Source organism: Pongo abelii, chromosome 15, assembly GCF_028885655.2.
Source record: "Pongo abelii isolate AG06213 chromosome 15, NHGRI_mPonAbe1-v2.0_pri, whole genome shotgun sequence".
NCBI lineage: Eukaryota > Metazoa > Chordata > Mammalia > Primates > Hominidae > Pongo > Pongo abelii.
This window is the reverse complement of record NC_072000.2, coordinates 24,069,324-24,095,163: the sequence shown is the minus strand read 5'-3', so window position 1 is coordinate 24,095,163 and position 25,840 is coordinate 24,069,324. Positions and strand designations below refer to the sequence as shown.

Sequence of the window (25,840 nt, the reverse complement as noted above, 5' to 3'; positions counted from 1 at the left end):
ATCTGTTCCTTTTTCCTTCTGTTAGTTTTCTTGGTTGTGGATCAACAAAATGAAGATGTCTCCTAGAAGAATAAAATAGTAAGGTCAGCAACTCAAGGGTTAATGCACCAGGCTGTAACAAAGGTGTGAGTTCCAGCCTCCCTGGGGCTCCAGTTGCTTCAGTTTTTATGCTCTGGGATGTATTTATCAAGCTCAGATAACTTCACTGGTGAATTTTAATAAATGTTTCAGGAATAATGACAATTCTACACAACTTCTTGCAGAAAAACTGGAGAGGAGATAATAATTCTCAACTCTTTACATAAGGACAGTGTATTCTCATATTAAAAGCAAAGATACTTCAAAAGAAAGAAAACTACAGGTCAGTGTCTCTTAAGAACATAGAAGCCAAAAAGTTTAACATAACTTTAGCGAGTTTAATCCAATGGTATATAAAATAATGATACGTCAGAATTAAGGGGGATTTATCCCAGAAAAGCAAATTTGGTTTGATATTCAAAATTAATCAATCTAATTTATTATATAACAAACTATATTATATTAAAAAGAAAAACATGATTATATCAAAAGATGTAGACAAAACATTAGTCAAAATTTCACATTCATTTATTTATTACTTACTTGTATTTTTAGAGTTGGGGGTTTCCCTCTGTCCCCCAAGCAGGAGGGCAGTGGCACAACCATAGCTCGCTACAGCCTCAACTTCTTAGGCTCAAGTGATCTTCCTGCCTCAGCCTCCTGAGTAGCTGGGACTACCAGTGTGTGCCATCATGCCCTGATAATATTTCTTTCTTTCTTTTCTTTTCTTTTCTTTTTTTGAGGTGGAGTTTCGCTCTTTGTTGCCCAGGCTGGACCGCAGTGGCGCAATCTCACTGCAACCTCTGCCTCCCAAATTCAAGCGAATCTCTTGCCTCAGCCTCCTGAGTAGCTGGTATTACAGGTGCCTGCCACCACACCCGGCTAATTTTTTTGTATTTTTAGTAGAGATGGGGTTTCACCATGTTAGCCAGGCTGGTCTGGAATTCCTGACCTCAGGTGATCCGCCCGCCTCGGCCTTCCAAAGTGCTGGGATTACAGGTGCGAGCCACCTCGCCTGGCGCCCTGATAATGTTTTAAAATTTTTCATAAAGACAGGTTCTCACTTTGTTGCCCAGGTTGGTCTTGCACTCCTGGGCTCTAGTGATCCTCTCATCTTGGCTTTCCGAAGCACTGAGATTATAGACATGAGCCACCAATGCCCGCTACACATTTGCTTCTCATATAAACTCTCAGCAAATTAGAAATAGAAGGGCCTTTTCTCAATCTGATAAAGGGCACCTATGAAAAACTTTCAGCTAACAATACACTTAATGATGAAAGACTGACTGATTTCCCTGTGAGATTAGGACAAGCAAGGACATCTGCTTTCATCACTGTCATCAGCAATGTATGGAGATTCTTGAACAGTAATGCAAAACAATTAAAATGGAAGCCATCCATGTTTAAATGAAGAAGTAAAACTGTTTTATTCCGGGCCGGGCACAGTAGCTCACGCTTGTAATCCCAGCACTTTGGGAGGCTGAGGCAGGCGGATCACTTGAGGTCAGGAGTTCAAGACCAGCGTGACCAACATGGAGAAACCCCAAGTCTCTACTAAAAATACAAAATTAGCCGGGCGTGGCGGCACATGCCTGTAATCCCAGCTACTTGGGAGGCTGAGGCAGGCGAATTGCTTGAACCTGGGAGGTGGAGGTTGCAGTGAGCCAAGATCGTGCCATTGCACTCCAGGCTGGGCAACAAGAGCGCAGGGTTATCTTCCAAGGCAGGTTTCAACCAACCCAACACATCTTGGATCTCTGGCATTCCAGGGACTTGGTGTCCTCCATTTGCAGAAAGTCCAGTGACCCAGCTCTAACTTTGTGTACTCTTTGAGAGATCAGCTGATAGAGTGGAGGACCGTACACATCTGTGGACATCCTTAGGTTGCTGGTTCAATTCCTGCTTGAGGGAAGTGTCTGAGTCTTTTGTGCACACACCAATGCTCCCTGGCTGCACCTCTGCCTGGTCAAAGGCCCTGCTGTTGCCACACTCTCCCAGGCAAAACCCAGCAAAGCCTTATCCAGATTACCTAGCTTGCCATGCCTGTGCTGTTGCTAGTACACTTCAGTGCAAAGTGCCGTTACTTCTGCTTTGTGACCCAGCCAATCCCCCATCCGAACCCTTACCATCTCAAGGCTGTTTCATTTTTATTCATAGGCTGCTTTTGGACCTAAGCACTGCTGGGGAATCTAGCAACACAGCTGGATTCATCTGTGACCAAGCTCTCCCGACCAGGCTGGCAAACCCTGGAAGGCCAAGCTCCCAGGAGACCATCAAGCATTCAGGGCAACAGTGTAGGGTCGAGGACAACCATGATACCATCCGTGAACTCACCCTCTCCCTCTCATTTCCTTCTTGGGCTATTACTACCTCACCTCTGTCTCTAAATCATTCTCTCTCTGTCTGTGTATATTTCTCTCTGTCTGTCTCTGCCCCTTCTCCCTATCACTCTGTGTCTCTCTCATTCTCCTTTGCCGGAAATGTATAGACTCATACAGACAGAAAATGCTCATCCTTGCTATGTTGTGTCTACTTGGGGAGACAGCAGCCACCCTGAGAATTTTCTAAGGCAAAGAACCTCCATTGGCAAGGTCAGGTTGCCCCACGGGATGAGGACATGGTGTGTCTACCCACTCACCCCGTCCTAAATCCCTCAAGCCTCGCCTTTCCTGAGTTTTCACATCTTTTTATTTTGCTACAGCTGGGCTTGGCTCCTGCTGGAAGAGTAAGGATACCTAACATTCACCGCTTAGTTCAAAGATGTCAAAAACACCTGCCACTTAGGAGGCTGTGAGAGCAGGAAGGAAGTGCAAAATGGCAGGCTTGAAAAGAGCTTCGGTGACTTGGGAGAGTTGAGGATTGTTGGTCTATGACAGGAAACAGAAGTGAAACTTCAGTGACATCTGTCATCATACAGAAGCACACAAATTCACCTCCTTAGAAAGGCCACTGCCTGGTGGGTCTGAGCAGTTTGGACCTTTTGCACTAGGATCTAGCAGGACAGTTGGGATCCCCTATCTCTGAGAAAAATATGCTGAAGCCCAGTCAGAGAGAATGGAGCAGAAAATGGACTGGGCTTTCACCAACCAATGGAGCTTCACATCTGTGGAGATGTAATGGGTTTTGTGGGTATGCGGCAGAGAAGAAAGCCAATGAGTGTCCCTTGATCTCATCCCAAGATCTCAGAAAAATGTGCATCAGACACTTGGTGTACAGATGCAACCTATCACAGAGAGCACTCTAAGCCCAGTGGTCCATGGGAGCATGGCCCTCTGAAGCCCTTTGAGGACTGGGTCCCTGCCCTCCCCTATCCTCTATGGCCACAAGAACTGCTTCATTGTGGGTCTCAAACTGGAGACTGTATGTGTCTTCTTCTCCTGGAAAGTAGCAGATGGTCTCCCCCAGCACTGCCTATTCCCCTCACGTTCCCCCGGCTGTGTCAATCTTTCCCATTTCTCACTGCTAGTGGAAAGGAGCCAAGCTGTGGATTCACCAGTGCTCTGAGATGATTCTATGGCTGTGGAGCTGCAGAGAGACCCCAGTCTCCAATGACACCAAAAACAGAGACCAGTGAACAGGGACCAAAGGTAGCACCTTAGGTCTTCATTAGATATGTTCCTGATGGAACATGGAGGCACGGGTCCTCTGAAACCTCAGTTTGGTGTTTTGAGGGCAAAAGCAGAAGGGGGCCAGGTAGTGGGCTTTGGTGACCAGCACAAGCGAGGGTGAACCCCAGATGCCCACTTTTCCAGTCTGGGACATGACAGAGAGTAGTAAGGGGTGTTCATGCATCTGACTCTCACCTTTGGCCATCCAGACCCACTTAGCATAAGACACGGAGTGGACTTAAACTCAATGGACACTAGGTCCCTTCGGGGTGGCTTGCTGTACCCCCACTAGGTGTTCAGCTTGGAGGGGCATCTCAGTGGTCTTGGGGTGGTGGGCATACACCAGATGGGATCTGAAAACTTTGCCAAAGATGTGGGGTCAGAAGAAACTCACACCTCTATCCTCTACCGCCATTTTTTTTGTTTGTTTATTTTTTTATTTTTATTTTTATTTTTCAAGAAACCCACAGAACCTTGCTGATATGGTTTGGCTGTGTCCCTGCCCAAATCTCAACTTGAATTGTGTCTCCCAAAATTCCAACATGTTGTGAGAGGGGCCCAGGGGGAGGTAATTGAATCATGGGGGCCAGTCTTTCCTGTGCTATTCTCGTGAATAAGTCTCACAAGATCTGATGGGTTTATCAGGGGTTTCTGCTCTTGCTTCTCTCTCATTTTCTCCTGCCACTGTCATGTAAGAAGTGCCTTTCGCCTCCCACCATGATTCTGAGGCCTCCCCAGCCATGCGGAATTGTAAGTCCAATTAAACCTCTTTTTCATCCCAGTCTGGGGTATGTCTTTATCAGCAGCATGAAAATGGACTAATACAGTAAATTGGTACCAGTAGAGTGGGGCATTGCTGAAAAGATACCCAAAAATGCGGAAGCGACTTTGGAACTGGGTAACAGGCATAGGTTGGAACAGTTTGGAGGGTTCAGAAGAAGACACGAAAATGTGGGAAAGTTTAGAACTTCTTAGAGACTTGTTGAATGACTTTACCCAAAATGCTGATAGTGATATGGACAATAAAATCCAGGCTGAGGTGGTCTCAGATGGAGATAAGGAACTTGTTGGGAACTGGAACAAAGATTATTCTTGTTATGTTTTAGCAAAGAAACTAACAGCATTTTGCCTCTGCCCTAAAGATTTGTGGAACTTTGAACTTGAGTAAGATGATTCAGGGTATCTGGCAGAAGAAAAAATTTCTAAGCAGCAAAGCATTCAAGAGGTGACTTGGGTACTGTTAAAGGCATTTAGTTTTTTTTTTTTTGTTTTTTGTTTTGAGATGGAGTCTTGCTCTGTTGCTCAGGCTGGAATGCAGTGGCCCGATCTCGGCTCACTGCAAGCTCTGCCTCCCGGGTTCACACCATTCTCCTGCCTCAGCCTTCCGAGTAGCTGGAACTACAGGTGACCACCACCACGCCCGGCTAATTTTTTTTTGTATTTTTAGTAGAGACGGGGTTTCACCATGTTAGCCAGGATGGTCTCAATCTCCTGACCTCGTGATCCACCTGCCTCGGCCTCCCAAAGTGCTGGGATTACAGGCGTGAGCCACCATGCCTGGCGGCGTTCAGTTTTATACAGGAAGCAGAACATAAAAGTTTGGAAAATTTGCAGCCTGACTATGTGATAGAAAAGAAAAACCCAAACCCATTTTCTGGGGAGAAATTCAAACCGGCTGCAGAAATTTGCATAAGTAGCAAGGAGCCTAATGTTAATCCCCAAGACCATGGGGAAAATGTCTCCAGGCCATGTCAGAGACCACCACGGCAGCCCCTCCCATCCATCACAGGCCCAGAAGCCCAGGAGGAAAAAGTGGTTTCGTGGGCTGGGACCAGGGTCCTAGTGCTGTGTGCAGCCTAGGAACTCCGTGCTCTGTGTCCCAGCTGCTCCACCTGTGGCTGAAAGAGGCTAACATACAGCTTGGGCTGTAGCTTCAGAGGGTGGAAGCCCCAAGCCTTGGCAGCTTCCACATGGTGTTGAGCCTGCAGGTGCACAGAAGTCAAGAATTGAGGTTTGGGAACCTCCTCCTAGATTTCAGAAGATGGATGGAAACGCTTGGATGCCCAGGCAAAAGCTTGCTGCAGGGGTGGGGCCCTCATGGAGAACCTCTGCTAGGACAATGTGAAAGGGAAATGTGTGGTCAGAGCCCCCACACAAAGTCCCTACTGGGGCATTGCCTAGTGGAGCTGTGAGAAGACGGCCACTGTCCTCCAGACCCCAGAATGGTAGATCCACTGACAGCTTGCACCATGCACCTGGAAAAGCTGCAGACACTCAAAGCCAGCCCAGGAAAGCAGCTTGGAGAGAGGCTGTACCCTGCAAAGACACAGGGGTGGAGCTGCCTAGACCATGGGAACCCACCTCTTGCATCAGTGTGACCTGGATGTGAGACTGAAGTCAAAGGAGATCATTTTGAAGCTTTAAAATTTGACAGCCCCGCTGGATTTCGGACTTGCACAGGCTCTGTAACCCCTTCATTTTGGCAAATTTCTCCCATTTGGAATGGCTGTATTTATCCAATACCTGTATTCCCATTGTATCTAGGAAGTAACGAGCTTGCTTTTGATTTTACAGGCTCATAGGCAGAAGGGACTTGCCTTGTCTCAGATGAGACTTTGGACTGTAGACTTTTGGGTTAATGCTGAAATGAGTTAAGACTTTGGGGGACTGTTGGGAAGGCATGATTGGTTTTGAAATGCGAGGATGTGAGATTTGGAGAGTCCAGGGGCGGAATGATATGGTTTGGCTGTGTCCCCACCCAAATCTCAACTTGAATTGTATCTCCCCAAATTCCCACATGTTGTGAGAGGGACCAGGGGGAGATAATTGAATCACAGGGGCCAGTTTTTCCAGTGCTATTCTCGGGATAGTGAATAAGTCTCACAAGATCTGATGGGTTTACCAGGGGTTTCCGCTTTTGCTTCTCTCTCATTTTCTCCTGCCTCTGCCATGTAAGAAGTGCCTTGGCCAGGAGCGGTGCCTCACGCCTGTAATCCCAGCATTTTGGGAGGCCGAGGAGGGCGGATCACCTGAGGTCGGAGTTCAAGACCAGCCTGGGCAACATGGAGAAACCGCAAGTCTTTACTAAAAATACAAAATTAGCCGGGCGTGGCGGCACATACCTGTAATCCCAGCTACTCCGGAGGCTGAGGCAGCAGAATCGCTTGAACCTGGGAGGCGGAGGTTGCAGTGAGCTGAGATCACGCCATTGCACTCCAGCCTGGGCAACAAGAGTGAAACTCCATCTCAAAAAAAAAAAAAAAAAAAAGAAGGAAAGAAGGAGAACAAGAAGAAGTGCCTTTCACCTCCAGCCATGGTTCTGAGGCTCCCCCACCCAGCCATGTGGAACTGTGAGCCCACTTAAACCTCTTTTTCATCCCAGTCTCAGGTATGTCTTTATCCGCAGCATGAAAACGGACTAATATACTTGCCCTACTTCAAAAAGACACAGCCTCTGGGGGGGAAAAATAGAGTTCTTGGTCAGTTTGCAGAGGAGGGAAGCCAAGCCCCAGGTGGGCGCTGGGGAGGAAGGAGGGTATCACAGTGCATCTGCAAGCCCTGGGCGAGTTCTTCTCACCTAGTGCCATTTGTTCTCTCTCTCATTTCTAGCACACTTGAATGCGTCAAAAAGTGAGCATAGGACTGTAGGGAAAAGGGCGGGGCACATCGGGAGGAGGGGGATGTGTGTTGTCCGGGAAGGGAGTAGGAAGGCCAGAGTTTTAGGAAAGGGCTCCTTAAGGACTTCCAGCAGACCCTGAAGATGGTCTGCGGATAGCGGCCGCCCACCCAGAAGCTTTCCGAGTTCTTCTTTCCTCCTCCTGCAACCCCTGTCCCACAGGATCCACCCATCCACCTCGACCATCCCTCTGACTGAGCCCTCTCACCCTCTTATTTTCTTTCACTGAGGGCTGTCATCCTCACTTGTAAAAAGGGAGATGCACAGGTGGAGGAAGGCCACAGGTGAGAGCCTCCCGTCCTGGATTGTGGCTATCAGCGCTCCGGGACGCGAGGAAACCACACTCAGAGGATTTGCTCCACCCTGAGAGGGGCGCGGTAGCAATCAGCGCAAGGTTCTCTTCTAAGGCGGGTTCCAATCAACTCAAAGTGTGTTGAACCTCCAGCGTTCCAAGGACTTGGCTTCCTCCATTTGCAGAAAGTCCAGTGACCCAGCCCTTGCAACGTGCACCCTTCGATAGCTCAGCTGGTAGAGCGGAGGACTGTAGACTGCATAGATACCTGTGGACATCCTTAGGTCGCTGGTTCGATTCCGGCTCGAAGGAAGTGCCTGATACTTTTGCACGCAATGCCACCTGGTGCCTGGTCAAATGCCCTGCAGCCTCCGACTAGTATCCACCCACACCCTCCCAGTCAAAACCCAGAGAAACCTTTCCTGATCACCTGGTTTCCACACCTGTGCTGTGGCCAGGAAACACGCCTGCAAGCCCACTCATTCTTCCCACAGTCCAGGGACAGGTACTCTTCAACGCAAAGCACCCCTTGCTTCTGCTTTGTGACCCAGTCAGCCCCTCTCCCCAACCCCCTTTGCACCCCCACCATCCAGAGCTCTTTCACTTTTATCCACAGACTGCTCTGGGTGCTGAGGGCCACTGACTCTAGCAACATTGTGTGCTCACCATTGATAGATCTGTCAATCTATTAAACCAGTGGGCCCACCATCATCTCCCAGAAGGTCAAGCCTGCTGGAAGAGAAAAGGGTCAGAGACAACTGTGACATCCTCAGGAAACAAACAAACAAACAAAAATGCTCTCTATGCTCTCTCTCTCTCATCTCCTTCTCCAGGTCTCTAGCAATGCTTTTCTATCTGAGCATTCTCTCTCTCTCTCTCTGTTTTTCTCTGACTCTATTTCTCTCATTATCTTTTGCTTATAATATATAGATGTGTACAGACAGAAAATGTCCATTTCTGTTTTGTTTTGTCTATTTGTGGGAGAGAGCTGCCGCCCTGAGATTTTCTTAATAAATAGAGCTTCCACTGGCTCCATAACATTTTCCTTCAGGTTGAGAACAAAAATGTGCCCGCTTCCCACATACACCAAGCCTCACATTTCCTGAGCCTTCATACCTTTTAATGTTACTACAGTAAACTTTGGGCTCCTGCTGGAAGAAGAAAGATACCTTCCACTTAGTTCAAAGTCTGCAAAAACACCTACACCAAGTGTCTTGCTAGTTGTGAAGGTGTGAGAGAGGCAAAGAGAGTATAAAAGGGCAGACTTGGGAAGAAATTCAGTGACCCGGGAGGGTTGGGGGCTGTTGGGTCCATGGCAGGGAGCAGAATTGAAGCTTGGGTGGCAGCTGCCACCTTGCAGAGGCACACAAGTTCACCTCATAAGGCCACTGGCTTGTTGCATCTAAGCAGCATGCAAACTTTTATGTGGGGGCTCTGGAGGCACAGCTGGAAGGTTGCACCTTCTACAGGAGGAAGATGGCTGCCACAATCTGAGAGCATGAAGCAGGAAATGGGCTTGACTTTCACCAATTGGGGCTTCACCTCTGGGAAGATGAAGTGGGTTCATCAAAGTATGGGCCAGAAAGGAACCACAACGAGTGTCCCCTGGTCCCATCCTATGCTCTGGGAAAAAAAAAGTCTTCAGACACTTGATGTACAGATGAAAGTTATCACAGAGAGCACTGCAAGCAAAACAGTGATGGAAATTTGGTTCTCAGAGGCCTTCTGGGAACCTGGTGACTGACCACTCTCTCCTACCCGATGGGCATAACTGCTTTTTCACTCTGCGTCTCAAACTAGAGACTACACATGTCTTCCCCTCCTAGAAAGCAGCTCCTGTTCTCCCTCTACGGCCTATTCCCTACCTCTTCTCTGCTGTATCAGCCTTTCCTACTTCCCACTGCTGATGGAAAGGGGCGGAGCTGTGGACTCACCAGTGCCCAAGCAACATTCTGTAGCTCTGCAGCCCCAGAGAGATCCCAGCCTCAAATGACATTGCTGCAGAGATCAACAAACAGAAACCAAAGTAGAACCTTTGGTCTATACTGGATATGTCCTTGATAAGATGTGGCAGTACCAGGTTTTTTGGAACCTAGGCTTGGTGCTTTGAGGGAAAAAACAGAGGTGGGCCATTGAGTGGTGTTTGGTCATCAGCAAAAGTGTGGGTGATCCCTGACCCTGACTTTTCCCCTATAAACTCAATAAAGGGTGGGTCTTTTGGGTTCAGCTTGCTGTGCCATCAGTACCTGTCTTACTGTTTGTGTGGGTGATGAGTGGTCTTGGGATAGTGGACACACACCATATGGGATATGAAGCCTTTGTAAAAATTTGGGACCTAGGTAAGGGGTCCAAAGCTCACCTGGTGTCCTCTATCAGCCCCTTTTTCTTTCCAGGGGCCCCTACTTTAGAAAGCAGCAGCCTCTGGGAAAGGATTCTTGGTCAGTAGCAGAGGATTGGATCGAAGCTTTTATGCTGGCCTTTGGGGTTAGAGGTAGTGGGTATCACGTGGTGATCTGTGAGCCCCTGGCCCTACTCTCTCCCCACATATCTTTTTTTTTTTTTTAATTGTCTCTGTCGCCCAGGCTGGAGTGCAGTGGCAAGATCACAGCTTACTGTGGCCTCGAACACCTAGGCTCAGATGATCCTCCCACCTCAGCCTGCTGAGTGGCTAGGACCACAGGTGCAGGCCACCACACCCGGATAATTTTTAGAAGTTTTTCTGTAGAGACGGCTTCTCCCTATGTTGCCCAGGCTGATCTCGAAGCCTGGGCTCAGGCGCCCCTCTTGCCTCGGCCCGCTAAATTGTTGGGATTTCGGTGCGAGCCACCATACCCAGCCTCCACCTATCCTCCTGCATTTCCTCCCTCTCTTCCCATTATGCCTCAATACTCCAAAAAGTGAGCATAGGACACTGTGGGTAGAACAGAAGGGCCGAGCACATCGAGAGGAGTGTGTTTGAGGTGGTGGGAAGTAGGGGACAGACTGTTAGGGCAGTGCCCTCTTAGGGTCTTCCATCAGACCCTGACGCTAGGCTGGGGTTGGAAGCTGCTTACACCACGCCCATGCTGGTTCTCCCCCTTTCCTCCTCCAGTGTCCCTTCCTCCACTGGACTCACCCATCAATCTCACCAACCCCTCTGCCCTCGCCGTCTTACCTCATTTTCCCTCTGGCCACTAAGGGCTGTCATCTTCACAAGCAGAAAGAGCGATGCAGAGGGAGAAGAAGGCCACAAGTGAGAGCTCCTCCTCGTGGATCGTGGCTATCAGCGCCCGAGAGAAGCCAGGCACCGCCAACCCCCATCCCGGCCCAGAGGATTTGCTCTGTCCGGAAAGGGGCGCAGTGGAGACCGGCGCAGAGTTCTCTTCCAAGTCGGGTTCCAATTAACTCAACGAGTATTGGATCTCCGGCGTCCAGGGACTTGGCTTCCTCCATTTGCAGAAAGTCCAATGACCCAGCCTCATCAGTGTGCATCCTTCGATAGCTCAGCTGGTAGAGCGGAGGACTGTAGGCTGCAGAGACGTTGGTAGACATCCTTAGGTCGCTGGTTCGATTCCTGCTCGAAGGAAGTGCCTGACTCTTTTGCGCACAATGCTGCCTGGCTGCACCTGTTCCTGGTCAAAGACCTTGCAGCCTTCCAGTCATAACTACACTTTCCCCGGGAAAACCCAGCAAAAATCCTGCATTTCCTGATCACACGCCTGGGAGCCTATTCATTCTTCCCGAATCCTCGTAGTCTTCAGCGCAAAATATTGCCCCTTGCCTGTGAGCCAGCCAGACCCCAATTCGTGCCCCCACCATCCTACGCCTTTCCACTTGTATTTACAAACTGCCCACCCATCCCCCTGTCCCAGATCCCTCAAGCTTCACCTTTCCTGAGCCTTCACAACTTTTTATGTTGCTACAGCCAAGTTTGGCTACTGCTGGAAAAGTAAGGATATCTAATACTCAATTCAAAGTATGCAAAAACACCTGCACCAAGTGCCCTGCCCACTTGGGAGGGTAAGGGAAAGGGAAAGGGAGTACCACAGAAGTGCAGACTTCAAAACAGCTTCAGTGATCCTGGAGAGTTAGGGGCTATTGGGTCCATGGCAGGGAGCAGACGTAAAGCTTGAGTGACAGCTGTCATTATACAGAGGCACATAAATTTGCCTCCTTAGACAGGCCACTGCCTCTTGGGTCTGAGCAGTTCGGAGCGTTTGCTTTGGGACCTAGAGGCACAGTTGGGTTCTCCTACTCCCAAGAAAAATGTGCTGAGGCCCAGTCAGAGAGAATGGAGTCAGAAATAGACTGGGCTTTATCAATCAAGTGAAGCTTCCACTCTGGGGAGTTGAAGTGGGTTTGGTGGGTATGTGGCAGAGAAGAAAGCCAATGAGCATCCTTTGGTCTCATCACATAATCTTGGAAAAAGCTTCCAGATGTTTGATGTAAAGATGCAACCTATCAGAGAGTACTCCAAACTGAATGACCCAGGAAAGCATGGCCTTCTGAAGCCTGCTTAGGACTGGCTTGCCCCATCTACTACCTGCTGGGTCCACAGGAACTGTTTAATTGTGCCTCTCAAACTGGATACCGCACATATTACTGCACATATCTTTTTCACGTGGAAAGCAGCTCCTGGTATCCCGTCACTGCCTATTCTCCCCAACGTCATCCCGACTGTGTCAACCTTTCTTCTTTGGTGTCACCAGTGCTCCGGGATGATTCTATGGCTCTGGAGGCACAGAGAGATCCCAGCTCCAGTGACACCAAAGGCAAAGACCAGCTAACAAAGAGGGACCAAAGGTAGCACCTCAGGCCTTCATTGGATATATTCCTTATGGGGCATGGAGTCACCAGAGCCCTTGGAACCTTTGCTCAGTGCTTTGGGGGAAAACCAGAGGTGAGCCAACAAATGGGTTTGGTGGCTGGCACAAGTGAAGGTGAGCCCAGGTGCCCACTCTTCCCAGCTGTGCCATGGCAGAGAGTAGCAGGAGGTCTGTGAGGATCTGACCCTCACTCTCGGAGATCCACACCCACTTGCCATAAGACAGGAAGCGGACATAAACGCAATGGAGGCTAGGTCCCGTGGATGTGGCTTCCTGTCCTCCTCTAGGTGTTCTGCTGCAGAGAGGGTGCCTCAGTGGTCTTGGAGTGGTGGGCACACACCAGATGGGATCTGAAACTTTTGTCAAAGATGTGGGGTCAGGATAAGGAGTCCAAAGCTCACACTTCTGTCCTCTACCTGCCTTCTTGTTTTTCAAGGAAACCCACAGAACTTTGCCCTACTTCAGAAATCGGCAGCTTCTGATTGGAATTCTTGGCCTGTTTGCAGAAGAGGGTATCTCACATGTGCATCCGCAAGCCTGGGAGAGATTTCCTCACCTCATTTCCCAGTGCACCTCAATGCACCAAAATGTGAGCATAGACTACTATGAGGAGAAGGGCTGGGCACCTGGGGAGGAGGGCCCTGTGTGTGTGGTAGGGGAGGGAATAGAGAGGCCAGACTATTATGGAAGCGCCCATTAGAGACTTGCACCAGACCCTGAGGTTGGGCTGGAGTTGTCAGCTGCCTATCCAGCGCCCATTAGGGTTCTCCTCTTTTCCTCCTCCAGCGTTCTCTCCCCGACTAGACCCACCCAACCACCTCGCCAATCCCTGTGCCCTCGCTGACTCACCTCATTTTCTCTCAGGCCACTGGGGGCTGTCATCCTCACCTGTAGAAAGGAGGATGCTCAGGGAGAGGAAGGCTGTCACAGATGAGAGCTCCTCCTCGTGGATGGTGGCTGTCAGAGCCCGAGAGACACCAGGCATCCTCGCCCAGAGGATTTGTTCTGCCCCGAAAGGGGCGTGGTGGCGACCGGCGCAGGGTTCTCTTCCAAAGTGGGTCCCAACCAACCCAACGCGTATTGGACCTCAAGCATCCAGGGATGTGGTTCCCTCTGTTTGCAGAAAGTCCAATGACCCAGCTTTGATAGCACGCACCCTTCGATAGCTCAGCTGGTAGAGCGGAGGACTGTAGATTGTACAGACATTTGCGGACATCCTTAGGTCGCTGGTTCGATTCCGGCTCGAAGGAAGTGCCTGATGCTTTTGGTTAAAAGCCCTGCAGCCTCCAAGTAAAAGCCCTGCAGCTTCCAAGTAGTAAGCACACTCTCCCGGGCAAAACACCCACGAAGTCTTTCCTGATCACCTAGCTTCCCACATCTTGTTTCTGCTTTGTGACCCCACTAATCCCTCTATTCATGGTGCCCCCCACTTCCCCACCCTGCGATTCTTCGCTTTTCTTCACAGACTGCTCTCAGGCTTGAGCATCGCCGCTGGCTGTGACAAAACCGCTGTGCTCACCTTTGACAGAGCTCTCCTGACCAGGTGGGCAAAGCCTGGAAGGTCAAGTTCCCTGGAGAACGTCAAGCTTATTTGACAAGGGTGTAAAGTGGGGGTAACCATGGTATCTTCCGTGAAAACTCACCCTCTCACTCTCATCCATCTCAGGCTCTTTATCACTGCATTGAGATCCGACAGTCTCATGTTCGTCTCTGTCTCATTCTCTTTCTCTCTTTCACAGTTTCTCTGTCTCTGTATATTTCTCTTTGTCTCTGTGTCTCTGCCTCCCTCTCTCTCTCCCCTGAGCCCTCAGCCTGCCCCTCTCGTTCTCCTTGGCTGGAAATGTATAGACCTATACAGGCATAAAGAAAGTGTTCATACTTACTTTGCTGTGTCTACTTTGGGGAGACAGCTGTCACCCTGAGAATTTCCTAATCCTAAGAACTTCCATTAGCAAGGTCAGGTTGCCCTTTAGGTTGAGGACAAGGTGAGTCTATCCCCTACCCCCACAGCTTTTCCCAAATCCCTCAAGCCTCACTTTTTCTGAGCCTTCACAACTTTTCATGCTGCTACAGCCGAGTTTGGCCTCTGCTGGAAAAGCGAGGACCTAACATTCAGTTCAAAGCCAGCAAAAACACCTGTGTTGAGTGCCCTGCTACTCGAGAGGGTAAGGGAGATGGAAGGGGAGTACAAAAGTGCAGGCTCGAAAAGAGCTTCAGTGATCCTGGAGAGTTAGGGGCTGTTGGGTCCATGGCAGGGAGCAGAAGTAAAGCTTGAGTGGCAGCTGTCATTATACAGGGGCACACGAATTTGCTGCCTTAGGCCACTGCCTGGTGGGTCTGAGCAGTTTGGAGCTTTGGGACTAGAGGCACAGTTGGACTCTACTCTCACCCTGAAGGAAAACGTGCTGAGGCCCAATCAGAGAGAATGAAGCAGGAAATGGACTTAGGTTTTCTCCAACGAAGAGGGGTTTCACCTCCAGGGAGATGGAGTGGGTTCTGTGGGTGTGGGGCAGAGAAGAAAGCCAACAAGCATTCGTTGGTCTCATCTCACCATCTCAGAAAGAATCTCCAGAGATTTGATGCACACATGCAACCTATCACAGAGAGCACTCCAAGCCAAATGGCCCATGGGAACGTGGCCCTCTGAAGCCCTCTGGGGACTGGGACACCTGCCTCCACTACCTGCTGTGGCCACAAGAGCTGTTTCATTGCAGGTCTCACACTGAAGACTACACATGTCTTCCTCTCTTGGGAAGCAGCTCATGATTTCCCTCCACCTCCCTATTTCCCCCAGTGTTCCCCTGGCTTTGTCAGCCTTTCCTGCTTCTCATTGCTAACAGAAGGAGGCCAAGCTGTGGCATCGCCAGTGCCCAGGATGATTCTATGGCTTTGGAGCCGCAGAGAGATCCCTGCCTCCAATGACACCAAAGGCACAGACCAGCGAACACAGACCAAATGTAGTACCTTTGTCCCTTATTGGATAAGTTTATGATGGGATATAGAGAACCCCAGGTTCTTTGGAACCTCTGTTTAGTGGTTTGGTGGCAAAATCAGAGGTGAGCCAGTGAATGGGCTTTGGTGGCTAGCACAAGCAAGGTTGAAACCTGGGTACCAACTTTTCCTGTTTGAGCCATGACAGAGAGTAGCTGGGTTCTGTGAGCATCTGACCCTTGCCCTCAGAGATCCAGACCCACTTGCCATAAGACAGGGAGTGGACTTAAACTCAGTGGTGGCCAGGTCCCTTGGATGTGGCCTGCTTCACCTCCACTAGGTGTTCAGCTGGGGGGTGGGTGTCCCAGTGGTCTTGGGGTAGTGGCACACACCAGATGAGATCTGAAACATTGTTAAAGACATGGGGTCAGGGTAAGCAGTCCAACACTGACACTTCTGTCTTCTACTTCACCCACCCCCAATTTTTTTTTTTTTTTTAGACAGGGTCTCTTCTGTCACCCAGGCTAGAGTTCAGGGGCATAATCATAGCTCACTGTAGCCTTGAACTCCTGGCCTCAAGCAATCCTCCCACCCCAGCCTCCCAAGTAGCTGGGACTACAGGCTCATGCTACCACACCCAGCTAATTTTTGTAGTTTTTGTAAAGATAAGGTTTTGCCATGTTGCTCAGGCTGGTCCTTGCCCCTTTGCTTTTTCAGAGCCCACAGAGCCTTGTCCTACTTCTAAAAGTTGCAACTGGCAAAATATTTCTGGTCGGTTTGCAGAGGAGGGAAGCCAACCACCAGATTGGCCCCGAGGGAGGAGGGGTATCACATGTGCCTCTGCAATCCCTGGGAGGGGTCTCCTCACCTAATTCTATTTGTTCTTTCCCCCACTTCCCAGCACACCTCAACGGGCCAAAAAGTGAACTTAGGATACTGTGGGTAGAAGGCAGAAAGCGCATCGAGAGGAAGAAGCGGGGTGGGGATGAGGGGGTGGGAGAGCAGCGGAAGGTGTAGGGAGGTCAGAGTGTTAGGGAAGGGCCTCATTACCGGCCACCACCAGACCCTGCGGCTCGGCTGAGGTTGGAAGCCTTCTACCAGTGTCCATTCCAGTTCTCCTCCTTTCTCCTCCAGCAACCCTTCCCTCACTGGATCCCCGCACCCTGCATTCACCTCACCAACCCCTCTGCCTCTCACCGTCTCACTTTTTTTTTTTTTTTGCCACTGAGGTCTGTCATCCTCCCCTGTAGAAAGGGGGATGCACAGGAGGAAGAAGATAATAAGTGAGAGCACACTCCCACCACTACCCCCACGCCCCCTACCCGGCTCGCCCCTCATGGGTCGTTGTTATCGATGCCGAGGGAAGCCAGTCAACCACACCCAGATGATTTCGTTCCGCCGCAAAAGGGGCGCGGTGGCGATCGGCGCAGGGTTATCTCTCCAAGGCGAGTTCCAACCAACTTAAAGCTTACTGGACGACTAGAATTGCAAGGACTTAGCTTCTTGCATTTGCTGAAAGATCAATGACCCAACCCCAGAATCGTGCGCCCTTCGATAGCTCAGCTGGTAGAGCGGAGGACTGTAGCCTGTAGAAACACCTGTGGACATCCTTAGGTCGCTGGTTCGATTCCGGCTCGAAGGAGGTGCCTTATTCTTTTGCACACGCACGCACCAAAACTACGTGGCTGCATCTCTGCCTGGTCAAAGGCTTTGCCAGCCAGCCAGCATCCACACTCTCCCGGGCGAAACCTAGCAAGGCCTTTCCGGATCACCCAGCTTCCCACAGCCTATGCTGTGGCCTTGGGAGTCTGCTCATTCTTCCCGCAGTCCAGAGACATGTACTTGTCAGCACCATAGTGCCTGTTGCTTCTGTCTTGTGACCCAGCCAATCCTCTTAATCAGCACCCCCACCACACCTCACTCTTTCACTTTTGTTCATGGACAGCTTTAGGGCTTGAGCACTGCTGAGGGGCTGTGGCAACATCGCTGTGTTCACCTTTGACGGAGCCCTCCAGACATGGAGGTGAGCAAAGTGGTAGGCCCAAGACAAGTCCGGAAGGTCAAGATTCCTGGAGGCAGACTACTCTACAAGAAGACAGTGCAGGGTCACGGACAACCGTGGCATCCTTGGTAAAAAGTCACCCTCTCCTTCTCATGTTCTAGGGGTTCTATAACTGCCTTGGTACCTGACCTTGTCTCATTGTTTTCTGTTCTCTCTCTCTCTCTCTTGCTCTCTCTGTGTCGGTCTTTTCCTTTTTTACTCTCTTTTTCTCTCTCAATTCTCTCAATGGATGGACATGTATAGAGTTTACCCTGGTCTTCTGGGCTCTGCTTTATCTACATTTTGGACATAACTTGAACTTATTACCCTATTTAATGCAAATCTCTGACAATTTTTTTTTCTAAGTGTGTTAGTTGCCAGAATAAAATATTGCAGTACTGACTGTGTGACATTAGTCTCAGGATGAGAACTTTCAGTAGCTTCTTCAGTTTACAGGTTGGTCTGGGCACAGTTGGGGGGCTCCTGGGAAAGCTCCTGGCTCTTGTTTTCTGCAGTTGTTGCAGACGCCACAAGGGGGTTTTAGCTCATGTTGGGATTACAGAGGTCTCTCACACCACGGTTTGCCATTGGGCATACATCATTAGCCTTCATGAGGATTCTACAGCTCTATAGCCTCAGTGATACCTCAGTTTTCAATGTCACCATCTGTATAAATCTTCAAAATGTGACCCAAGATGGAACCTCTGTACTTTCTTGCACATCTTAGAATTTTATTGCTTGACTAAATTGGGGCAATGCTGTAACCACATTTATTTTTATTTACTTATTTTTTTAGAGACAAGGTCTCACTCTGTTGCCCAGAGTGGAGTGTCGCGGTGAGGTCATGGCTCACTGCAGCCTCCACCTCCTGGGCTCAGCAATCCTCCACCCTCAGCTTCCCAAAGTATTAGGATTATAGGCATGAGCCACCGTGCCTGGCCTTTAACCACATTTAGATGTTTTTTTTTTAACTCTATTGAGATTGTGTGCCTGTAATCCCAGCACTTTGGGAGGCTGAGGCAGGAGAATCACTTGAGCCCAGGAGTTCAAAACCAGCCTGAGCAGCACAGTGAGACTCTATTTAAAAAAAAAAAAATAGCCAGGTGTAGTGGCACGTGCCTGTAGTCCCAGTTACTCAGGAGGCTGATGCATGAGAATTGCTTGAGCCTGGGAGGCAGAGGTTGCAGTGAGCCAAGAATGTGCTTACTGAATATGACTACAAGGAGGTCTTCATCAATAATGGGTGTAGTAAGTCCTACATCCTCTTCTTAGCTCAAGAACCCAGGGTTTGTTGACTTATAAGAGCTGCTCCTCCTTGAGACTGGCATTCAGGGAAGTTTTGTTCACGAACCTTCTACTAAGCACCTGTCTTGTCCCAGATTCTGGGATACAGGGATTGAAATATACATCTTGACCAAACATATGTTAATGTCCATAGGGGACTTAGAAATGGAAGCAGACTGTTAGAATATAGTGTGCTCAAAACTACAGTAAAGGAGGCCGACTGCAGCAGCTCAGGCCTGTAATCCCAGCACTTTGAAGAGTGTTGATCGTGCATGTAACTAACTATATATAGTATCATTAGAACATACAAACAAATCCAAGAGTATCAGGAAACGAGGATTTTAAAAGTTGCGCATGGAATTTTTTCTATGTCATTATATCCCTGGAGTTTCAATTGCTACTCACCCCAGAAACAGAGAAGATTGCCCTACATCTCTTTGAGTCCTCATAGACAGGGCACTGTAGCTATGAAGCTTTATATATGTGTGTGTATATATGTATGTGTGTGTGTGTGTGTGTGTGTATGTATGTATATATATAATCATATACATATTATTCCCCAGAGCGACAAGCAGGAGAAAAAGTGCATAATGTTCATGTTCTTCCTCACTCACCTCCACTCCCTTCATCTCCACTCCCATTGTCATTGCCTCTGCACATGCTTTGTGCAGCTGCCTGGCTTGGGTCAGCTGACAAACGAAGGCATGACTGATGCCAAGGGAGAAAAATCTTATGTTGAATGACTGCTTTTCCTGCTTTTCAGATTTCGCAGGAATGGGGAATTGGGAAAGCTTCTTTCAAGATCTCTAAAAATTGTCTTCTCTCTTTTTCAAACTTTATCATATGATCTCTTTACTAATTGGGTGGCCTTTTCCAGCAAGTACTACTCTTAACTGGGGTCCTGATGCTTAGATCAATATCGGTTCCTATGTGGAACATCCTCAGTGATGACTAAATGGTATGAATAGACTATATATATTATTTTCTACCTTTAAATAGTGGGATTAATTAGAAACTAAGGCTTTTGTCATTCTCCTCTACCTCTCCACTCAGACTAATATCGGCAATCAAGAAGGATGTGGTCCAACACTGGTAAAATGACTGTTTATATGTAAAATACATAAGCAAGAACATAAGACCTGACCGCAAATTGCAACATATTCCGAACTGTATTGGGTAAAAGGACAGTGGATAAGTGTTAGAGTATTTTTCAGATGGAAGCCGAGAGGTTTAATCCTTTCAGGTCTACCCTTTGCCTTCCGGTCCCACAGTATATACAAACTGAAATACCTTGAGACGTTCTGAGGCAGTCTCCTTGTTTAAATATCAGTGCCTCCTCAAGGCAAAATTATTAAGCACTTTAAAGATAAACATTCTCTAAAAGAGGACACACTGGGGTCACAGAGGCTGGTAGCCAAAATAAATAACATGGTGTCTCAGCCTCCTCAGGATCCAAAGGCACTCCTTTCTTTTTTATAAGGCAGAAGAACAGCGTCTGAGAAGCCGTGCTTAGGAGGAAAGCCTAAAAAGCAAGCAGTTTCTTACTAGGCATAGCTCCTTGTTTTCCCATGTTGCAGCCTCATGGTCTTTCAGATAATAAGGCATGAATTTGAGTCACAAAAGAAAAAGGCAAGTGAGTTCCTTCCTCTGTCTTACAGCATGACCCACCATCAATGGGAGGTCAACACTGTCCCAGAAGATGTATTCTTTTTACAGACGAGATTTCTCTTCTTCTAGCTTTAATATTTTACTGAAAATGTTGGAGAGCCAGAAATGGCACCTCTGAAGTAACCAGCTTAATCAATTTCATTTTCCCCACTCCCACCCAGACTCTTTGACTCAGCCAAAATGTACCATGTTTCCTGGGCTTATGAACACAAGATGGTCACAGGATGCTTACCCTGCTTTGATCCCTCTGCCTCCTCTTTTGTCAGTCTTCTCATTCTCTGTCACTCAAGACAGGATCATCTTTTACCAGAACCTTTTCGTAACTCCCAAGTCTTAATCTGGTTCTCCTCCTCTTTGTCTCTGATACTCCCTGATTACCGCATCTTCCCACCTATCACTCTATACTGATATTATGCGTTAATATCTCTCTCAGGAGTGAGCTCCTTGAAATCGGGGACAATGTCATGTTCATTTTGGTATCATCGGTACCTTGCACAGCACCCTGCACAGAGTGACATCCTGGAGTAATGACTAGAGACTACTGAAAACAGCATAGTTAATGGTGAAATGGTCCTAGATTTCTGTTTGAGATTCAAACAAGCTTAGGGTGACTGACTGACACCCCATTCCTATTTTTTTGCTGTTTGGTTTTTTTTGGAGAGGGGAGTTTTTTTTTTTGTTTGTTTGTTTGTTTTTGAGATGGAGTCTCACTCTGGAGTGAGTGGCGCAGTCTCTGCTCACTGCAACCTCCATCTCCCGGGTTCAAGAGATTTTACTGCCTCAGCTCCCAAGTAGCTGGAATTACAGGCACCTGCCACCATACCCGGCTAATTTTTGTGTTTCTAGTAGTAACGGGGTTTCACCATGTTGGCCAAGCTGGTCTTGAACTTCTGACCTCAAGCGATCTACCCGCTTCAGCCTCCCAGAGTGCTGGGATTACAGGCGTGAGCCACCGCAACTGGCCTTCATTCCTATTAAATATTATACTGAAGGCTTTTGTTAGAAGAAATAAAAATGAAGAAGTAACTGTATAAAAAGAGAACTTAAAGAAATATACAGTTATCTTATTAGAAATAAATGATTTTGATACATTTGTGGCACCAAATGTCAACATGCAAAGATCAGTTATATTTTTACATGTCATAATCAACCAGTTAGAATGTTCACTTTTTAAAAGGTTACCTCTATAATAGCATTAAACAATGAAATACCTAGAAACATCTCTTAAAATGTATAAAATGTCAAGGCAAAAACAGCAAAATATTATTGGAGAAGTCATGAAAAACTATATAAATGGAAGGACAATCCATGTTTTTTTGGCATATGTATGTTCAGCTGTTTCAGCACCATTTGTTAGAAAGACTATCCTTTCTCCATTGAATCATGAGTAAAGATGCCTGCTTGGTCAAAGATCAGTTCACTATATTTGTGTGGTCTGTTTCTGAGTTCTCTATTCTGTTCCACTGATCTGTTTATGTATTCTTTCGCCAATACCATACTGTCTTGATCACTGCAGCTTGATAGTAAGTCTCGAAGTCAGGTAGTGTCAGTCCTCTGACTTTGTTCCTCAGCATTGGGTGAAATATTCTGGGCTTTTGCCTTTCCATGTGAACTTTAGAACCAGTGTGTTGATATTTGATAGCACAAAACAATTTGCTAAACTTTTCACTGGGATTATGTTGAATCTGTAGATCAAGTTGGGAAGAACTGACATCGTAACAATAGTTTTTCTATTCATGAACAAAATATCTCTTCATTTATTTATATCTTTTATACTTCTTTCATCAGCATTTTATAGTTTTTCTCATATAAATCTTGTACATATTTTGTTAGAATTATACCCAAGTATTTTATTTTTTGGTGCTAATGTAAATTGCATTATGTTTTAAATTTCAAGTTCCAATTGTTCACTGCTGGTATATAGGAAAGCAGTTGACTTTTGTTTATTAACCTTTTATCCTGAAAGCCTGCTATAATCACTTACTAGTTACAAGAGGGGTTTTTTTGGTCAATTCTTTCAGATTTTCTATAGACAGTCATGCCATTGGTGAACAAAGACAGTTTTATTTCTTCCTTCCCAATCAGCATGCCTTTTATTTTATTTTCTTATCTGATTATACTAACCAGGATTTCAGTAAGATGTTGAACAGAAGTGGTAAGTGGGGGACATCCTTGTCTTGTCCCTATCTTAGCAGGAAAGCTTCTAATTTCTCACCAATAAGTATGATGTTAGCTGAAGGGTTTTTGTAGGTGTTCTTTATCAAGTTGAGGAAATTCCTCTCTATTATGGTTTCTAAAAGTTTTCATTATGAATACGTGTTAGTTTTGTCAAATGCTTTTTCGCTATCAATTGATATGATTACATAGATTTTCTTCTTTAGCCTGTTCAAGGGATGAATTATATTGATTTTTGAATATTGAGCCAGACTTTCATAGCTGCAATAAATCATTCTTGGTTGTAATGTGTATTTTTGTTTTATACATTGTTAAATTTGATTTGTCAATATGTTGTTGAGGATTTTTGTATCTGTATTTGTGAGATATATAGATCTGTAATTTTCCTTTCTTGTTGTGTCTTTAGTTTTGATATTAGAGTAAAGCTTGCCTCATGGAGTAAGTTAGAAAGTGTTCCTCCTGCTTCTAATTTCTGTAAGAGATGGTAAAGAATTTGCATCATTTCTTATACGTTTGATGGAGCTTATCAGTGGACCCATATGGGTCCGTTGCTTTCTGTTTCAGAAGATTATACATTGCTGATTCACTTTCATGCATACATACAGGCCTATTCACATGATCTGTTTCTCTTTATGTGAGTTTTTGTAGTGTGTCTTTCAAGGAGGTGGCCCATTTCACCTAAGTTATCAAATTTATGGGCATAAAGTTGTTTATAATATTTATTTATTCTTTTAAAGTCCGTGGGGCAAGCAGTGATTTCCCACTTTTATTTCTGATATTAGTAATTTGTGCCTTTTCTCTCTTTTATTTTCAGTTAGCCTGGCTAGAGATTTATAAATTTTATTGACCATTTCAAAGAACCATCCTTTGATTTCATTAATTTTTTCTATTATTTTCCTGTTTTTCCACTTGATTGATTTCCTGTCTAATTTTTATTACTTTTCTTCTTATTTGAATTTAATTTTTGTTCTTCTTTCTCTAGTTTTCTTTTTTCTTTTCTTTTTCTTTCTTTCTTTTTTTTTTTTTTTTAAGACATGGTCTCACCCTGTTGCCCAGGTTGGAGTGCAGTGGTGCAATCTGGGCTCACTACAACCTTTGCTTCCCGAGTTCAAGTGATCCTCCTGCCTCAGCCTCCCAAGTAGGTGGAACTACAGGTGTGCACCACCATGCCTGAGTAATTTATTATTTATTTTTTGTAGAGATGGGGCTCACTATGTTACCCAAGCTGGTCTCAAACTCTTGGGCTCAGGAAATCCTCCCTCCTTGACCTCCCAAAGTGCTGGGATTATATGTGTGAGCCACCGTGCTTGGCCTTTTCTCTAGTTTTCTAAGGTGGAAGCTTAGATCATTGATTCTAGATTTTTCTTCTTTTCTGATATACACACTCAATGCTATAAATTTCTCTCTAAGCATTGCTTTTACTGCACCCTATAAATTTTGATAAGTTGTATTTTTATTTATATTTAGTCCAAATGCTGAGGCTTCTTTTTTGACCAATGTGTTACTTAGAAGTGTGTTGTTTAATCTAAAAATATTTGGATTTTCTGTTACTGATTTCTTCTGTTACTGATTTCTAGTTTAATTTCATTGCAGTCTAAGAACACATCTTGTTATGATTTCTATTCACTTAAGATATTTAATGTGTGTTTGATGACCCAGAATGTGGTCTACTTTGGTGAATGTCCCATGTGAGCTTGAGAGTAATGTATAGTCTGCTGTGGTTGTATAAATTTACCTATAAATGTCCATATAAATCCAGTTGATTGATGGTGCTATTGAGTTCAACTATGCCCTTACTAATTTTATGCCTGCTAGATTTGTTAGATTTGTTAATTACTGATAGAGGTATGCTTAAATTTCCAACTATAATGGTGGATTTTTGATTTCTCCTAGGAGTTCTATCAATTTTCGCTTCATATATTTTGAGGCTGTATTCAGCGTAAACACATTAAGGATTGTTATGTCTTCTTGCATAATTGACCCCATTATCATTATGTAATTTCCTCTTAATCCTGACAATTTTCTTACTCTGAAGACTTCTTTGTCTGAAATTAACATAGCTACTCTATCTTTCTTTAGATTAGTACTAGCATGGAGTATCTTTCTGTCTTTATATTTAAAGTAGATTTCTTGTAGATAACATATAGTCGGGTCTTTTCAATCCACCCTGAAAGTCTTTATATTGGTGTATTTTGACCATTCACAATAAAAATAATGATTTATATAGTTGGATTAATAACTACCATATTTTCTATCTTAACTGCTTTGTATTTGTTGCCCTTGTTCATTTTTTTTCTGTCTTCTACTATTTTTCTGCCTTTTGTGGCTTTAATTGAGCATTTAATATTATTCCATTGCAGTGCTGTGATCATAGCTCACCGCACCCTTGAATTCCTGGGCTCAAGTGATCCTCCTACCTCAGCCACCCAATTAGCTGGGACCATAGGCACACACCACCATGTTTGATTAATTTTTTAATTTTTAGTAGAGGTAGGTCTGTCTATGTTGCCCAGACTGGTTACAAACTCCTGGACTCAAGCAATCCTCCCTCCTCGGACTCCCAAGCTGGAATTACGGCATGAGCCACCACACCTGGCCATGTCTTCTTGATTAACTGATCATTTTACAATGTTGAAATGCCATTCTTTGTGTCCGGTAAAAGTATTTAGCCTGAAACTACATTCTCTAATATTAACACACACATACACACACACACACACACACACACACACACATATTAAATTAGGGCTTCCAAGAAAATGAAAAAAATGGAAAGGGGGACAAAAAAACTTAAAAACTAGTTACTGAAAAATTTCAAAATATGATGAAAATTATAAACTCACAGATCCAAGTAGCTTAATGCATCTCAAGTATGTGCATATGCGTACACACACCCCTAGAAGAAAATTGATCAAAGGTACATCATCATTAATTTGCTTAAGACCAGTAATAAGAGAAAAATCTTACATAACAGTCAGAGGAAAAATCACATTATGGGCAGGTACAGAGCAGCTTTTATTGCAGCACCGGCATATTCTCACCATTTTCTTTGGTGTTTACCCAAAGTTGTGGATATTGCAAGGTCTTTATACTCTGGTTGTGGGAACATAAACCATTTTTACCCCTATGTGGGATCTGGGAATTGTTGAGTCTCCTGTTTTCCAGTGATTCTTTCCCTGGCCTTGGTAGTTTCCTTTCACACATAGGTCATTACTCAGTGAAAGACTCAAAGTGTCTCTCATCTGCAGATGTCAGAAGTTTTTTATTTGTGAAGCTCCCTTT

General features: G+C 46.2%; 4 non-coding genes across 4 annotated transcripts; all 4 read left to right on the top strand.

The window, feature by feature from the left end:
• The first annotated feature begins 7,872 nt into the window (after positions 1-7,872).
• On the top strand, positions 7,873-7,966 carry TRNAY-GUA (transfer RNA tyrosine (anticodon GUA)). Its single transcript has 2 exons — positions 7,873-7,909; positions 7,931-7,966. It is a non-coding gene; the product is annotated as a tRNA-Tyr (tRNA).
• A 3,159-nt stretch (positions 7,967-11,125) lies between these two features.
• Positions 11,126-11,219, top strand: TRNAY-GUA (transfer RNA tyrosine (anticodon GUA)). The gene is made up of 2 exons: positions 11,126-11,162; positions 11,184-11,219. It is a non-coding gene; the product is annotated as a tRNA-Tyr (tRNA).
• A 2,396-nt stretch (positions 11,220-13,615) lies between these two features.
• Positions 13,616-13,709, top strand: TRNAY-GUA (transfer RNA tyrosine (anticodon GUA)). Its single transcript has 2 exons — positions 13,616-13,652; positions 13,674-13,709. It is a non-coding gene; the product is annotated as a tRNA-Tyr (tRNA).
• Positions 13,710-16,938: 3,229 nt separating this feature from the next.
• TRNAY-GUA (transfer RNA tyrosine (anticodon GUA)) lies at positions 16,939-17,032 on the top strand. The gene is made up of 2 exons: positions 16,939-16,975; positions 16,997-17,032. It is a non-coding gene; the product is annotated as a tRNA-Tyr (tRNA).
• Positions 17,033-25,840: the final 8,808 nt, after the last annotated feature.